At 43.2% G+C, this 14,211-nt stretch overlaps 1 pseudogene; it reads right to left on the bottom strand.

Annotated features, from left to right (window-relative positions):
• The window catches only part of LOC127672158 (protein arginine N-methyltransferase 9-like), a 231,974-nt pseudogene continuing 217,763 nt past the window's right edge, over positions 1-14,211 (bottom strand).

Below are 14,211 nucleotides of genomic sequence, written 5' to 3'. Positions count from 1 at the left end.
ATTCAAATCAAAATTCGAATTTAAACAAATTCTGCTTTGGCATTTTTCAGCTTTTGTTTGCCACTGATGTTTAACTTTCTTTTTGTCAAAGTAGAGAAGGAAGCATTGCGTCCTGAGGACACTTCTCCCCACACCATTCACTCTTTAATATACCCAGTACCCAACAGAAGCAGCCTCTGGTTCATAGTCACTGCCTCCAGACTCTTACACACTGCCCCATTATAAGGCAACAGCTGGAAACCTTAAACATTTGCTTAACTGAGATGACCATGAGGCAGACACCTTTTAAATCACTACAAAGTCCCAACAAAAGATATATCCTCGTCTAGAAAACAAAGTCTACATCTTAAAAATAAATAATGTTACATACACTTTAAGACTTTTAACACCGGCTTTATTACTGCAACCTTTAAACATCTTTGACGACTCTGCGGATTTTCACCGTGTATTGTACGATGACAGTCTCACTGCTTCACGGCGATGCTGGTGTTGCTTTTGTGGTGCTCAACACTAAGCACAAGCTCCTCTCCCACCTGTGCTTATATGGGATCACCCAGAACCACGGCAGCCTGTTTCCAGTGGGAGGCCTCAGCTGAGGTGTCCAGCCTCACCTCCTCATCCAGGCACAAATGAAACCAAAATGGATCCGTGGTCACTCGCCCAGACCTGTACACACGGACCTGTAGAAAGAAAATCCTGAACATTCCATCAAGTAAAGTTAGGTCTTTTTTTCTTCTTAATCAGTTTGAATACAAAAACAAAAGATATATTTAACCACTCATTTTAATTTAATTATAATTAACATTGGATACTAATATTCATCTAATCTATGTTTGCATGTTGTTTAGAAGATAAGATTTAACTCTTCAAAGGAAATGACTGCCATTTAGGGTTTTGGGTAAATGTCTTGAAATGACAAGAGTGATCATTTATAGTTAGTTGTCCTTACCTTTACTTCTCTATTGGAAGTGTTCAAATATGGAGTCATCAGATCCAGTCTCAACAGTTCCACTGGCTGGCTTAACGGGACACATGGCAAAGAAGATAGATCCAGACATACCCGGATAGGCACCTGAAAAGAGAGGCCACTTTCTCTCTGCTCGCCTTCAGGCAGGGCTCCCTCTGTGTTTTCTCACACTACTTTCTAGGCCTTGGCCTTTTATGCAGCGGTCCTAAGGCATGAAGCCTCATGGCCAGTACCCAGGAGGAATGGAAAAGCTAAGGTTTGTAGGCAGGTTCAACACTTTGCTGCGCTTTGTTACCTACAGGCCTTTTTCTTGGATGGAAACACACTACACTTTCAAATGGCCAAACAATTCCAAATACATTTATGACTAGAACATGTGTCCTAACATGCAAACAATCTAACAGTTAGTATTTGATGTCTTTGATCAGACACCAAATTCAGCCAGGAATGGTGACACGTGCTCTAAATCCAAGCACCATGGAGGTAGAGGCCAAGAAAACTTTATGAGAAGCCAGGTTGGTCTAATAGTGAGTTCCAGAACAGCCAAGTCTACCCAATGAGATCTTCTCTCAAACAAACAAACAAACAAACAAACAAACAAACAAACAATTTCATCTGAACAAATTCACTCAGAAAAATGACCTCTTTTCTACAAAGCTGTGGTTCTTAAAACCTTGGCTACAACTTCAAGTCACTGGGGGATTCTAAAAGGTCCAGCTGCTCAGGGTACACACCATGTCAATTTGTTGTCAGGCCCCGGACTCTGAAGCCTCTTCCTTGCATGAACTAAGAAGATGGTGCCACTTAGAAGACGCTTTCCTTTCTGTCAGACACACCAACCTCTCCTAGGCTCTCCAGTCGTCCTTATACCGTGTACTCCTGCTCACGCCAGGCCCTGAGAACACCATTCCCACTTCTCCCTGCCTGGGACTGAAATGCTCACAGTTCTACTGCAATGTCCTGTCTGTCCCTAAGTTTCTCAGCCTAGCCTCCAAGCCTCTCCTGTCCTTCACACTAAAGCTCGGCATCTTGCAGGCTGTTCTCTGCACACCCCTAATGTGCCATCCACTCTGTGGCTTTAATAACATCTGATACTGACCGCCAACTTTAGGTGCTCAGCCTAGTTTTATTTGAATCCTTATCCAGCTGCTCAGTGACCTCCTCTGACAGCTCTTATACACAATACAGCTGATTACTCCACTGTTTCCCCACATTAATAAATGGTAACTATCCTTCCTGGTCCTTTCTCATATTCTACATCCAATCTATTAAACTCCTACCATTAAAATCCATGCAGATGCATACATGGCTCCAATTCCGGTCTAAGCTACCAGCTCTCGCTGACTAACTATTATGGTTCTGCCTCCAACTGGCTTCACGTGTGTTTTATTCCTGACAGTCACCTAAGAGACCTTTTCAAAGTAGGTTGTTCCATCATCCCACTGCCCAACCCTCTGTGATGCTGCCTAAGGATCCTGATTTACCCCATGGGGCAGGACCCACACCATGTCAGAGATTTTCATACTGGGTAACTATCTAAGGTTTGCAGTAATTTAATTCCGTTTCTGGAACCAGAAATGGCATCCTAGGTCTTGAGGGCAAGGAGGGTATCTGACTACATAGTGTTAATGCTGGAGTTGGAGGTCTTGGCCTCTTTCTGCCAAGGAACAGCTGGTTGACTGAGGAGTCTAGAGTCCCTGTCTAAGCCCTGAACCTGAAGGAGAGTAAGGATAGGTTTTAGGCTGGGACTTCATGGACTCATTAAGGTCCAAAAATATTTGGTGAAGCCAAAATCTGTTTGGCAGAGACTATGGACCTCCTGTTTTTTCAAGGAGCTGACAACCCTGACTCGTGTGCCCATATTAAGTTGCCACCATTTTTTTTTTTCTTGTTGACTTGAGTCAATCTACTGACCTCCTTCATAGTCAGAGGCAACAGAGCTCAAGAGGCAAATTTGTGGACCCACTGCCTTCTCTGTTAAGATATTAATTTTCCTGTCAAGCTCACAGAGTTGTAAACAGACTTCTCATTGGCTATAGCAGACTAGTATTTTGAATGGATGTGGAATCGTTCTTAGGATCCCCCTGCCTGGCTGTCTATGTTAGTAGCGAGAGTTAATTTGATGTCTCTGGGCTCTTGTTCATGGTTCACTTGGTATGTATGGGGCCCTAAAGGTCGATCATGTTGCCATACTCTTAGCCCATCATCACAGACACCCTGCTCCCACCACACACCTTTGATTTATACTGGAATACCTGGTTTGCAGAGTTGGTAGCAAGAACAGCAGATTCTTGATTTTTCTAGTTCAAGCCTCCTATGAGGAAAACATTGCTGACCCAATCTAAGGTGCCATATTGGACATATTAGAGCTGGCAGGCTGGTCATTTATAGAAGCATGACTCTGTTCTCCCTGGAGGGTGTGTACCATAGGGAAGGACTGCATGGGGGTTCATGCTTCCTTCTAGCTTGGCCGGCACTAGGAAAGGCACTGGAGTCTGCCTGCCTGTGCTTGCCTCCACAGCTTCTGTGGAGCTCTGTATGCGTATGCTCTTGCACTCTGGTGCACACAAGTTACACAAGTGTAAGTGAAGATTAGAGGTAGATACTGGGTGTCTTCTTCAATTGCCCTTCCTTCTGCCTATTTTTAATAGAAGGTTGATATGGAAATTTCTACCATCCTGAATCGTGTTCCTCAAATTGTAAGCCAAAATGAACCTTTACTTTGAGGTGCCCTTGTCAGTTGTTTTGCTGTAGCAGCTAGTAACTAATACACACATGCAATTTGGGAATGGTGCCATATGTCTACAACTCTATCCCTTGGGAGGTGGAAACAAAAGGATCAGGAGCCCAAGGTTATCCTTGGCTACACACTGAGGTCCTCTGGACTACATGAGATCTTTTCTCAAAAAAAATAAAAGATAAATAAATAAAATGAACAGGACATACAGTAGGTGCTCAATGAACATCTGTGGACTAGTTTTTAGTGTATTATATTCTTTTAACAACCTATGATTTTGTTTCATTGATTGACACAGTTTTCTAGTGGTCAATCCTCAGAAGAAAGGAGACCTAGGGCAACGGGGTAAACAGGCTCTAAAATATAAAAGTGCTACAGAAGGTTAAGGATTGTCTTTAGCTAAGCAGTCAAGTGAACATGGTATGCGGGCAAATGGTAGGGTGTTGTGTATGTTCTGTAGAAACACAGTGGGTGGGACTTAACCAAGGCTCGCTCATTCAAGAACATTGGGGGATGGAGCACAATACTTACATTATATGAAAACTATACAGACCACAAAGGGAAGAGTGGTCATGAGTGGGAGATACTGTGAAAGGCCAACAGGACCAGTAGTATCTTGTAGACCCTGACACAATTAAGAGCTGCTGGAATCAGGATCAAGTGGCAATAAAATAGAAAGACAAGGACTAGAGAGAAATTCCGACAGTTAAGAGTGTGTACTGCTCTGGCCGATGCCCAGGTTCAACCCAGCACCTACATGGTAGCTCAGAACCACCTGTAATTCTAGTTTCAGATCTTATCTCCTCTTCTAGACTACATGAGCAATGAACACACAAGACACACATGCATACAAACACTCACACACTAAAATAAGTAAATAATTCTTTTAGAACATTACAATAGAAAGATAGATGGTAGCAGTTTGGGAACATGCACCTCTATCTTTTGCTAAGTGTATTCTCTTTATTAAACCTTCACAAAGGAGATATTAAACTAACTCTAAAATCTTGATTAACCACATCCCATACCCCAGGGCCCCTCAAAAAAGTAGTGAATTAATTTATTCCTTAAGTAGGGTCTGTCAAGGCAGACTCCCAGAACCCTCAAGAGCTTACTAGTTAGAGCCTTTCGACATCATTTTCCGACTCTGTACTCAACATCCCACTTCATCCCATCCTGAACCCCATGTGGCTTCCCTGAGCGCTCTATCTAGACATATCTTAAGCGCACACATGTGCACCTGTGCTGTGCCACTCTCTTTCTAAATCCCCACGACTCCTTGTTTCTTAAAGCAACACTAACCTTCCTTCTTGAGCCCCACCACCCCTGCTATGCAGACAGATGGCCCAGACCTGGACTCCAGCTGCTAAGGCCAATCAGTAGCCAATCTGAAGTTTCAATACAGAAATTTAAGCTTCAGATACAGTTTTCTGGATGCTTCTTTGTTACAAAAGCACAACTGTTTATTGCGTGCCTAAAACGTCTTGTTCTTTTATTCTCTAACAATGATTCAGAGCAAACTCTACTGACTTTAGTCAGTATTCACGACAAAAGTTCCTGGTCATTCCGACTCTCAGGTTGATTTTCATCCCTGACATGTCCAGTTACCCCAGGAAACTGACAGCCCTTTTTATCCAAATAAACCTGCTAACCAGGTAAAAACTCAAAAGGAGAGAAAGACACGGGGAGCCGCTGACATCCTGGCTGAACAGTTCTCTAGACATTTACCTGAAACTGGTTGATGAAAGGTGCATGTTTAGCCCATGAGTGTGTTCTATTCCTTGAACCGCATTCTCCTCCGCCAGCGTCTGACACTCCACAAGCATCCCAAACATCAGCACATACTGGGGGGAAACCTTGCCTCCAGACTGCAATAAACATCTGAAAAGGGGTAAATATTTGTAAAAGCCTTAGATATAAGCAAGAATCATGAATTAATGAAGTATAGATGGTACGTAGTCTGGTGGACCTTGTCACTATTGGCTAGTAGCTCAGAATTTAAACCACTAGAAATAATTGCCCAAGAAGTCATATTTGGATTGTTAACTCAGGATACAGACTAAGGCAAATTTTTAATTAACAGGCCACAATCATTAATAGTGAACCATACATGGAAATCAAAATGCTCCAAAACTGAGCACTTTTTGAACACTCATACAATAAAGTATGTGGGATATTCTATATATGACTTCATGAATAGGTTTCCATAAGAACAAGTACACTAAAAATACTACAAGGCTGCTTTATGAGTGTATGTAAGGTGTTGTGGATGGGCCTGGTGCTGTTCTTGTGAACCAATCCCCTAAGGAATAAAGGAGCCAAGATTGGGCAAGTAGGAGGGACTTCCAGGATGTTGCTCCCTTTGGTGCCACAGGAACATAATAACAGTACAGCTATGGCTATAAAAAGCTCTTCAAATAAGCTGTCCCTGGACAGAGAATTACAAGCAGAAGACAAGTGTCTGGTGGGAAGCTGGCACTCCCTGCATGTGGAGACCATGTGCTGCTGTAGCAAGGACTACACTGGAGGCCATGCCAAGGCAGAATTGGTTCCCATATGAGAGACCGGCACTAAAACTACCATGGAATACTGTTTCTCATACTGAGCCGTAAAATGAAGCAGCAATAGAAGACAGACTAAGGTCTGTAAGGCCAAGTGAAACTATCCCTTATCAGACAGCAGGTCTTACTTGTACTGAGAATTTTGGGTATCTCCTACTTGAATTTCCAGAATACGGACTACAGAGAGTTGAATACTGTGTCACCTTGAATATCTTTCACACTAAACTTTAAATGCAAGTTACATAGACTAGCCATCTATCAGTTTGTACATATCTAAAAATAATATGCATAGATGTTTACATTTTTGCTACATGGCTTCCCTAAATAGATCATGAAACCTTAGAGGCTGGGGAAACAATTCAGGGGATAAGGCACTAGCAGTCCAAATGGGAAGGCCAGAGCTTAGATCGACATCACTGAGGTAAAATAGCAGCCTGCCTTTAACCCAAATTCTTTTGGGGGTGGGGGTGGAGGGTGGGGGTGGGAGTGGAATCCTCAAGGCAAGTCCAAACCCTAGGCTCCCAAATCAGCAAGCTGTGTGTTTAGTGAGGGGAAACAAGGAAGGGACTCACCACTCATAGAAACAGAACAGCAAGAACAAGGGACAGCAGGCAAGCACTGAGTCGGGGCAGTGTCCAGTTCTGGGCTGTCCAGGTCCATAGGACTCACTCTAGGCTTGCACGGCCATGTGCTTACAAGTGAGTAAAGAGGAACGAGCCTGATTCACACCCATGACGTACGCCCACCAGGCTGATCCTCATACACCTAAGAGGAGGCTGGGACTTGCTCATCCTGTGCTGGTCCTAACAATTTGTTTGAGTTCGAGGGAAAGTCAGAAGCCAATCTCAATTAGTGAAATTACTTATCTCTTAATAGAGTGTCACAACTTTCAACAAAACCATTACTATTAGCTAGTGAACTATTATGAAATTAGCCTATTTACTTGTTAATTTTCTGCCAATTTACCTTAACTTTCTAAAATGTGAAGCTCAAGAAAGTTCCAAGAATGGTAAGAGTGCTCCTTAACTTGTTATTTCACTGTTATTAAATGGGCCACTTACCAGACACTGACGTCATGCTAGGTTTCTCCTTGTAGGACTAGGGAAACCAGGGCAAACTCGCCACCACTGAACCACATCCCCACCCCATAAACTGTCTGCCTTTTACCCAAACAAGTGCTTTCTCTCCAGTCAATTCTAACACTATCTACCTGTATCACCCCAGTTAAAGGACTCAGTCCTATATGACTGCCCCTCTTCAGACGCCAATCCTAAACCCCTAGTGTCTGGTGTACTGCAACCACTAATACACATGTGGCATTCAAACAACTCCCTTTTTGAAGGAAGTATCTGATACAAATACATACATGCAGGCAAAGCATACTTAAAATAAATAAATCTTGAAAAAAAAAGAATTTAAAGATAAACTCATGAAGAAATGGCCAAACAAGACATGTCTAAGGCAATGATTTATACTAACACTATGTTTGATCTTGGTTTGCTGTTGTTCTGTTGTTTTTAGCACAAAGCTACTTAACATAGGAGTCTTCTCATAGTCAAAAGAACGTTAAGAGTACCTTCTGTATCCCGAGGCCATCTCAGGATCTAGGGACTCCTAGACTCTCTGGTTTGTCCTCCAGAAAGAATAAGGGCCTTTCTGTCTGATTCCCCTGCCTAGCCTCAAAGCCAGGCTGAGTTATCACGAATACCCAGTGCTGCCACACAAAAAGAAGCCCATGGAAATCCCCAAGGATTGAGCTGAGAGCTTCTGTTACTCAGGGAGTGAAGGGCCCTGGACAGTATGTCGGGAAAGACTGTGGACACTCTGCACCCTTCCATGGGCCTTGCCCTGTGCAGCGTTCCTGGCTCCTCATTTGTATCCTCTATAACAAACATGTTCCTAAGTTCTATGAGCTGCTATAAGACGTTCACCCTAATCTGAAGAGGGCTTTATCCACTGAGGGACCCTTCAATCTCTATCTGGCACGTAGAAGTATAGATGACAACTATATATGCATCTGGGTTTTGAAGTTGGTGGCTCCCCTACAGGTTCTACTTCTCCTCCAGGTAGCAGGACCAGAACTGACTTTAATTAAAGAACAGCAGCTGGTGTCTGGAGAACTAAACAGCTGTAAACCCCTGTATACCTATCACCCCAGTACTGCACCAAAGGTGGGTTAGAGGAAGAAACAGCTCTTTAATGGAAAGGGGACCTCGGAGCCCCAGTCTTAAGGCACATTACTCTCCCTTCCCTATGTTGATGTGTTCACCCACTCTGGAAAGCATGTGAACTTTCCAGTCAGAGCTCTGCTGAAGACTCATTTATTTATTGGTGATTAACTCAGTTTCAGGAAAGGTCAGAAATTGTCAACCACCGGCAACCTCCAGCCTCTACCCCAAAGCTGCCTAGAGGGCCTCCCTTGCAGAACAAACCCTGACGTCAAGGTATGGTTAGACAGTAAGACAGTCGCCTTACCCCTTTTGCTGATAGAATTTGAAAACAAAAAGAAAAACAAACACAAAACCAACAACAAACCTAAGAGAAACTTGAACCCAAACTCCCCCTCACACTTCTGGTTTTTGTTTACCTGGATATTGCGGCCTTTTCCATTAGCTCCTGCTGGATAAGCCCAGATGGCTCGATGATATCTAATATAATTATGTTCCACAATTTGTCCGATTTGGGCCTCTGCAACACAGCAGCTTCATCGTCTCTGTGGCAGCCAAAAGTCAAATGTTTCCTTAGGGAAGTGATTGGCTTCAGATACGAGGTCCAAAGCAATACAATGCTGGTCTTTCTCCACTGAACTGTAGGGCTTAACCTGACCAAGTGTTCCAGCAAGTATAAGTAAAAGAGAGAAGCCTTCAGAACATCCAGCACATAGAAAGGGTCAGAGGGACTGGGTGCAGCATCACTCTGTCTACTCCCAGAGTTCGTCTCCACGTACTGACAGTGTCTGTGGGCTGACATCCCGGCTCTGTGGCCAGCGAAGACAGACCTTCCTCATCACCGGCTTAAAGCCTTCATGATACGGAATGTTATTAAGCAGAACAATCTCTGTGGGCTCTAACACACGGGTCTGCTCCAGAGCGTCTGGTCTACTGGTCTGAAGGTTAGCCAAAGCACTACAGAGTTCTGCCTCATTTCCTAGAGAGAGCAAGTCTTTATTATTGGTAAAACTTTTTATAACTTCCATTTCATGTTCCAAATGCAAGATATTGATCCCCTGATTCTTAGGTAACAATCGTGACAAGATGCCTCCATTGTCACTCAGTCACCAGTCTGAATGCAGTAGTCTTCATTTGTAAGGAAGGAAAGGAAAAAATAATATATACATATACAAATACATATTCATACATCCTGATTGTCTTAATTAGGATTTCTATTACTGTAATAAACACTGTGATGAAAAGCACACTGGGGAGGGAAGGGTTTATTTGGCTCATCATTAAAGGAAGTCAGGGCAGGAACCTGGAAGCAGGAGATGAAGCAGAGGCCATGGAGGGGGGCTGCTTACTGGCCTCCTCAACCTTCCTTTCCTTTCCCCTTTCCTTTCCTTTCCCCTTTCCTTTCCTTTCCCCTTTCCTTTCCTTTCCCCTTTTCTTTCCTTTCCTCTTTCCTTTCCTTTCCTCTCCCCTTTCCTTTCCTTTCCCCTTTCCTTTCCCCTTTCCTTTCCTTTCCCCTTTCCTTTTGTTTCCTTTCCCCTTTCCTTTCCTTTCCCCTTTCCTTTCGTTTCCTTTCCCCTTTCCTTTCCTTTCCCCTTTCCTTTCCCCTTTCCCCTTTCCTTCCCCCTTTCCTTTTTCCCCTTTCCCCTTTCCTTCCCCCTTTCCTTTTTCCCCTTTCCCCTTTCCTTTCCCCTTTCATTTCTCCCTTCCCCTTTCCCCTTTCCTTTCCCCTTTTCCCTTTCCTTTCCCCTTTCCCCTCTCCTTTCTCCTTTCCCCTTTCCTTTCCTTTCCTTTCCCCTTTCCTTTCCCCTTTCCTTTCCTTTCCCCTTTCCTTTCCTCTTGTCTCTTTCCTCTTTCCTTTCCTCCTTCCTTCCTTATTTCCTTCCTTTTTTTCTGGAGACAGGTTCTTTGTGTAGCCCTGGCTACCTCTGTAGACCAGGTTGGTTTCAAACTCACATAGGTATGCCTGCCTCTGACTCCTGAGTGCTGGCATTAAAGGCATACACAACCACCACCCAGCTCACCCTACTTTCATATAGAAATTAACACAACCACCCTAAGAGATGGCACCACCCACAATGGGCTGGGCCCTCCCCTCCCCCATCAATTACCAACTATTAAAAATATTCTACAGGCTTACCTACAGTCACATTTTATAAAGGCATTTTCTTAATTGAGGTTTCCTCCTCTTAGATGACTTTAGCTTATGTCAAGTTGACATAAAACTACCCAGCACAACTGACCCCTTACCGACTAAAGCTGAGACTGGGACAATGCATGGCTGCTGCTGTTCTAGGCAGTTATGCCATGGTACTGCCATCTCCAAAATGTTGGGCTTCCTTGCTGCAAGTGGCTGCATCTCAAACTTGCCATCGGGCTGGAGCTGCCCTGAAACTCCTGGATCTCTTTCCTCTACATCCTAAGTGTTGGGATTACAGACCTGCATTACAATGCCCAGCTTCATGCTGTTTTTACTACAATCAGTAGAAAGGCTGCCAAACTGAGGAAGACCTGGGGAGAAAGGAGGCTTTGTCTATAGGCAATGACAGATGGAATCAATATCATTTAGTAAAGCCTCATTTTAGCTTAACTAGACACTCTTTTCTCTAAAGGTAATTTCCAAAACAACAAAAGCACAGCACGATGATATCCAATACTCCTTATGCACCTGGAAATTTGCATGTTTGAGAACATCACGGTTTAAGGAAGAATAAGTCCTGCAGTGAGGAGTATTCTGTGCTCCTCTGTGACTCTTCACACGGGGTCCATTTCCCCACTGCCCATGTATGACTGTCATTCTTCCTATCAGTTCCAGAGAAAAATACAATCCATACCTAGGTATGGTGAGACAGGGAATCAGAGACCAAAAGATCGACTGAGTCCATAAAATCTGACTTACAATCTTAACTCCCTCGGTTCAATCCCTAGAGACCAAGTAAAGTAGAAGGAAACAGCTGTCCTGTGACCACGTGCATGCCATGGGATGTGTCCCCAAGAAACACCTCGTACAAACAGACACACACGGATTTTTTTTGTTTGTTTGTTTTTTGAGACAGGGTTTCTCTGGGTAGACCAGGCTGGCCTTGAACTCAGAAATCTACCTGCCTCTGCCTCCCAAGTGCTGGGATTACAGGCATGCGCCACCACGCCTGACACAAATATTTTTAATTGAGGAAAAAAAAAAACCAAAATTGTTATTTTTGGGTTAAGCATTTAAAATGGTCTTTGATTGCAAATTCTTTAAGAGATATTTAAATTACTATAAGAGAATGAACCTAGGCTGGGCAGCTGCTTCCTTCTACTTTAGTTGGTATCTAGGGATTGAACACAGGGAGTTAAGGTCCTATGATAGTCATACCAGGCTGGTCTTGAACTCCCAGATATTTGCCTGTCTCCTGAGACCCTGATATGCTGTGATTAACAGCATACAATACTGCAGTTGTCTTTAATCTCTCTTCTAAAGAACACATTTGTAATTCAAATGTACTTTTGAACAAAGAAATGTATAATTCTTAAATAGTAAAGTAACACTTTTTTTGCTGAAAACTTCATCTCAAAAGTAATTATTTTTTTCTTTTTGGTCACTGACAGTTACTTGATTTTCTTTACTTCTTTTTTTTTTAATTGATGGATTGATTGATTGTATGTGAGTACACTGTTGCTCTCTTCAGACACACGACAAGAGAGGGCATCAGATCCCATTACAAATGGTTGTGAGCTACCATCTGGTTGTTGGGAATTGAACTCAGGACCTCTGGAAGAGTCACTGCTCTTAACCACTGAGCCATCTCTCCAGCCTGACAGTAACTTGATTCAAGCAACAAATTTTGTCTGTTTGACTAGCTTGTCGGGGAAAGGTTTGCTTTAAAAGAATTTAAAAAAAAAAGATTTATTTTATTTTATGTATGCGAGTACACCATTGATCTCTTCAGACACACCTGAAGAGGGCATCAGATCCTATTATAGATGGTTGTGAGTCACCATATGGTTGCTGGGACTTGAACTCACGGCCTCTGGAAGAACAGTCAGTGCTCTTAACTGGTGAGCCATGTCTCTAGCCCATTGAAAGAATTTTTTAAAAAGTTTTATTTATTTATTTATGCATTTTAGAAATGTAAATGGATATTTTGTCTGCATATTAGAAAAAGCCATTGGATCCCATGGGACCATGGGCACAGACAGTTCTGAGCTACCCTGTAGGTACCACAAGTTCTCTAGAACAGCATCCAGTGGTCTTAACCACAGCTCTCCAGCCACTATTTTTTTTTTTAATGAGATAATACTTACCTTCAAGGGCCTATACTGGATACACAGCCTGTACCCAGCAGGTTTCCTCACTAGGACTTGTGGACAAACTGTGTTCGTCATCAAGCTGGAGAACAAACCAAACCATAATAGCGTCCAGCATGCCTTCTTTAACAGCAGGGACATTAAGAGTGTGGTTTCTTAGTTGCAAGACTTTTTAATTCCTGAAAATGTAAAAAGGATCAGAAAACAGAAGTCAGGAAAGTAGAAAGGAGCCAAAAATTTCTGAATAATAAGAGAATGAGAGGCCTTATAAATTGTGTTTCCCTCAATGTTACAACTCAGCCCAACTTCACAGCACACGGCCCTGCCCTGCCCTGCCCTGCAGTCAGGGAACCGATTACAGAATATTATGTGTCTACTAATCATGTAGCAGACATACACATACTGCAGATGAAGTCAAGTCACCAGTAATAGAACTGAATGACAAAAGTACATGTGCGCGCGCACACACGCGCACACACACACATACACACACAGACACACACACACAGAGAAAAGCCAGCCAGAATGAGGCCTTTCAACAAGTGGCACAGGGAAAGGACACTGTGCTCCTGGGAAGTGTGAAACAGCCAGGAATTTTAAAACCAAAGCCTTTTACAGGGTGTGCAGTGTAAGGAAAAATTCAAATAAAAACTAACAATAAAAGAAGAGCTGTTGGGCTGGAGAGATGGCTCAGTGGTTAAGAGCACTGACGGCTCTGCCAGAGGTCTTGAGTTCAATATCCAGGAACCACACTGTGGTTCACAACCATCTGTAATGGGATCCCGGCCCTCTTCTGGAGTGTCTGAAGACAGCTACAGTGTGCTCATACACATAAAATAAATAAATCTAAAAGAGAAGGAGCAGCTGTACGGTACATAACAGCTGTACCCCATTACTTCCTGGAATGTCCTGTCTGGTCAGGAATGACCTTAAAACACAAGGCTGCTCAACAACTACAAAAGTGACCTGAAGACCACTGCAGACCACTCCCAAAAGAGAGCCAGCTAAAGGGAAGCAACTGCATTTTAAAATCTCATGCTAGAATACCCTTCTTTCACAGTCTACAGAAAAGGAGCACGGGAAACGTGTGTATATGAATATTACTCTTTCTTCAAGACATTACTAACCAGATTTTTAGTTAACAGTTCTTGGGCTCTTTGGGTTCCTTATGCATACATCTTATCTTCCACCAATACACACACACACAGTACAGAGGCTTGACTAGCAAGTGCCAGGTTCTGGGTCCAATCCCTACCATTCCCAAACAGAAGACCTAAGTGTTCTCTGTGTCAGGAGTCCTTCAGCCCTTGGTGAGATTGGACGCTATTACCCTAACACAGCGGTTCTCAGCCTTCCCAATGCTGAGATCCTCTCATACGTGGTGACCTCCAACCATAAAATCATCTTCACTGCTATCTCATAACTGTAATTTTGCTACTGTTATGAATCATGATACAAACATCTGTGTTTTCTGATGATCTTTAGGTGACC

This window comes from Apodemus sylvaticus, chromosome 21 (genome assembly GCF_947179515.1).
Source record: "Apodemus sylvaticus chromosome 21, mApoSyl1.1, whole genome shotgun sequence".
In the NCBI taxonomy this organism is placed as follows: Eukaryota; Metazoa; Chordata; class Mammalia; order Rodentia; family Muridae; genus Apodemus; species Apodemus sylvaticus.
The sequence above is the reverse complement of the archived record's forward strand: the minus strand, read 5'-3'. Positions and strand labels throughout refer to the sequence as shown.